General features: G+C 39.0%; 1 long non-coding RNA gene across 1 annotated transcript; it reads right to left on the bottom strand.

Annotated features, from left to right (window-relative positions):
• Positions 1–788: 788 nt before the first annotated feature.
• LOC120434746 lies at positions 789–1,807 on the bottom strand. The gene is made up of 3 exons (XR_005609318.1): positions 1,628–1,807; positions 1,386–1,510; positions 789–939 (listed from the first exon to the last, which is right to left on the bottom strand). It is a non-coding gene; the product is annotated as an uncharacterized LOC120434746 (long non-coding RNA).
• Positions 1,808–4,245: the final 2,438 nt, after the last annotated feature.

The raw sequence follows: 4,245 nt of genomic DNA, 5'->3' as shown, positions 1-4,245 counted from the left end.
ACATCCCAGTACACTGGTGTAGTTTCCTCTCCAGCTGGTTGACATTTGACACTTCAACATTAAGGGGAAGAAGAAGAAACAGTGTTAGGTCAGGTGACCACATGGTTTCTAAAATAACTGACAGGAAGTAACCAGGCCGTTAGAAATGGATGGCATGTGTTTAGAGTTACTGTAGTTAGGTAACTCTACTTACCAAAAGCAGAGCTGCTAAATGTTGCAGGAACATGCTCATGTGTGGTGGTCATTCATTGCTGCTCCGGCAGGTTAGACAGTCCAATAGTGATATCCTGCCCATCTGAGAGTTTGAAAACACACATGCAAAGATTTAATTGTATTACAGTCAAAGTCGGATGTTCGTTTTTGTCCTTTAAAAATGTTTGTGTATTTGAAAGCACTAACATTTAAGGATGACTCGGATCGTCTCTCTCTAAGAGTGTCTCCTTTAAAGGGGAGACAAGTGTATCCACTGATCCACGTCACTTTACCTGGATGATATGACTCCTCTCTCCCTCACTCAGAAACACTCCTAATATAACCAAGCAAATAAATAATATTGAAGGTTTACTTACATCATTACAAAAACATCAAAAACTTCTCCCTTTGATTCCATTTCTCCATTCCTGCTAAACATCAGGCAACAAATATCCCAGTAAATCACAGTAAAATGTAAAAGCATATTTTCTCTGCTTTGTCTAACCTCTGCAGAGCCTCTGTCAAGAAAAACATATCTGTAAGCATAAAACAAATATACATTTCATAACACTGCACTGGACAAACCTCGGTTAATTGATTTCCTCTGTGCAGTGCAGACGAGCATCAGTCAGCAAGTCAAGGTGGTGAGATGGACTCGTGCCCTTTGTGACTCTGCTAGTTCTTCTGAGGAAACACCACTGTCTCTCCACACCGTCACCATCTGTGAGCACAAACTGCCGCTCTGCTCTGTTAGCATGTAGGAAATCACATATCACACACACAGGGGTGAAGAAACATTAGAGCTCAACTTTGGATACTTTAGATCAAAACTAGCTCTTAGTTTCAGCAATCAGACAAACAATGATACCAAACTGATTCTGTATGAATACAATATAGTATTGTCAATACAGGTGTGAAATTAATGTATTAAAAGTAATATATATATATTTGATAAATTAGTTTGCTAAATTAGAATATATTTTTCTTTTTCTTTCATTTAACAATTGCATCTGAATGAATTAAATATTGAACCAAAATATATTGTCACATTCTTCATTCTCAAATACAAATTTCACAAAGTAAATGTTTGATTAACATAAAAAATATGAATTACAAAAAATAATTGTATATTATTAAAATATTATGCAACCATGACCAAAGTCAGAATCATCATTACAATATTGTGGACTTACTGCTTGTATAATAGTGATAAACTTCAGGGGAGATCATGATGACAGAAAACTGTAAACAACACTCTGAAGTCTGAAGCTGCTTTTCTTGTTTCTGTGACCTCAGCACGCTGACAGACCTGAAGTTGCTACAGATTTTAAAAAATGATAATTATAGGGAAGAAACTTCTCTTTTTCATCGCTTTAATCAAACATTTGATGCCTCAGCTGTCTCAGTCCGAAAGCATTCTGCAACTACAACTAACCTGAGGAGGCTTGGATTTGGCTGCAGGTGCCCCTGTACATCCTTCTCAGCAGCACACATGTGGGTACCATTTATTCACACTTCTTCCTGAGCTTTGCTTCATCACAAGACTAAAGGTGGCATCCCGTGTCACAGTCTTATCATCATCCAATTGGAGAAGAAACATTTATGGTCTCCTGGTTTTGTTTTCTGATCCTGCAAAAAGACTGAGGACAACAAAGCCCAGAGAACACGAGACACACAACATCCAACATTCAGACTCAACAGCCTCCATAAATGAAGAGCACCAGGTTGGTCCAGTTATACTAGATATGAACATGCTTCACATTACTGTGTATCAATAATAAGCAAGAGAAAAACTTTGAACATGCAGAGCATGAGGTCCCATCATCAGACTGTAAACAAATATCCACCAGGCTTCTTTGTTGGCAGAGGTGAAGATTCTCCCATTGGGGATCAGTAGAGTGTATTAACCTGTGGTATAAGCAGCAGTCACTGAAATATTACTGTTTCAGATATGAAATCTGCCACATAAAAGCCAGGGTGGGAGGGATCTCTACAAACTGACTTACCTCTGCAAATGTGAGGCTGTTCCTCCAGCTTCAACAAAAATCTGACTCTCCAATCACAGACAAACAAAAAACTCCAGCTGGGAGATAGAAAACGCTGCCTGGGTCTTGCTGGATGTTGCTGGTCAGAGTCCCACATTAGCAGAGTGCTTCTTGGTCCCACTGATCCATGTGGACAGCGACTGTGGCGAACTGTTCTGGCAAACGGAAAAGAGAATTAAAATGACAAAAAGCCAAACAGGATTTCCACAAAGACTCTCTTAGAATCAGCAATCAGAAAATCATTGGTTCATATTACAATTAAATATGACCAGGTTCCTTAAATGTAAGCAGTTAAGATCTGATTTCATTTACATACTTCACACAGTACATTTCTCCAAGCTGTCAGGTAAACAGAATTAATCTCAGGTAACATGACTCACAGTAGAGATTCAGTAAGAAAGATTGCCAGCTCTAATATTATTACCACACCAACAGCTCAGATTTCTAGAAGTATTTAAACAAATGTCAGTCTATCCATTCATTTTCTTCTGAATATTCAATTCAGGTTCACAGTGGGAGGGTGGGTGGGGGGGGGGGCGTGTCGTGGAATTTTGTAAATAAAATCTGCTGTGATCAAGCTATTTATTACTGCATGCAGGAGAGCCAACACACATCAAACATCTAAGTTCACAGTCATGTCAGCTCTGCCACAGAAGTGGTGCTCCCACTCCTCTTTGCATTCCAAGAAAGAGGGAGGAAGTTACAAACTGATCATACCACACTTCACGCGTCTCGCTATGAAACCTAACGGATCAATGGTTAAGCTGTTTTGTGCCCTTGGCCTTATCAGCACCTGTAAAGGGAGTTGTTTTCTCAAACTGCTGATGCTGAAGTAAGTTCATCTAGTTTTAGAAACTTTCACTGAACAGTCTATAACAGTGTCACAACTAAGCATATGCATAAGCACTTAAATACTTTAAATGAGAATAATAGAAACTTTCTATTAGAGCCTGTCCCAGTAGTCATAGGTAGAGCACACCTGGACAGGTACCAGTCTGTCAGAGGACTAACAGAGAGACAGACATCAGAGTAACACATCTATTTAAAATTAATGTAAGCTTGCTGCAGCTGTATGTATGAACATGTGTTTCTGTGCTCACAGTCCACCTCTCAGGAACCTGCAGTTCATTTTAAGTCTACTTTAAACAGACCTCACAAAAGGCTGATGTGGCTGGATCAGTAGTCTGATTTAAGTACGATAACTTTAAGTGATATACATGTGCTGAAGATTACTGGACCAAGCGAGGTCCATTTGATGAAGTCCTTGGGCAGATAAATGACAGAAACAGTTTTTGAGTCTTGTGTGAGAATTTTGAAGCACTGAGGTTGAGTTTTCTCCATGCTTGGTGCGCTGTGAGGACTTATATGACGGTTATAAGTCCAAAGTTTATGCCTTGGAGGCCAAGAGTTGTGTGAAGAGAAGAACATGACTTAGAAAAGGACATTTATGGTCAGATTTTGTCTAAGATGGGGAGAATTGTCCGATATGGGTTTATTTTTCTTCTCTTGTAAAAGGACAGACGCAGTTACTGGGTGTTGTCTACTACCTCTATTGTTTTTTGTTTTTATTTTAATAGAGGAAGTTTTATTAAACATGGACATGTCTAGAATTGGGCACTTTAAAATGGTAACAGTGCACTTAGAAATCCTGTCAGGTGATTTTGTTTTGTGTTTTGATGAGCTAATAATCAGCTCTCTTTTTCTCATTTTTGTTCTAAGCAGGCCTGCAAGAGTGAATAACAGCGCTGTAAAAAATTTCCGGACAAACAAATATAAGGTGACTTTTCCAGATTACAATGGGTGGAGGAAAGGCTACCTGTGGGGACCTGATCAGATTGAAAGTCCCTGTCTAAAAGGATTGTAGCGAGCCAATCCAGTCCAAAAGCATAAAGAACTAGTTTCCATTTTTGTGTGTGTGCTGTGAGAGTGATTAGAGGTTTCAATTGTTAATCTTTGACTTGCTCTTTCTGATTATGAACAGCATGTCCAAAATACTTGTATGAAAGCA

This window comes from Oreochromis aureus, linkage group 19, assembly GCF_013358895.1.
Source record: "Oreochromis aureus strain Israel breed Guangdong linkage group 19, ZZ_aureus, whole genome shotgun sequence".
NCBI lineage: Eukaryota > Metazoa > Chordata > Actinopteri > Cichliformes > Cichlidae > Oreochromis > Oreochromis aureus.
The sequence above is the reverse complement of the archived record's forward strand: the minus strand, read 5'-3'. Positions and strand labels throughout refer to the sequence as shown.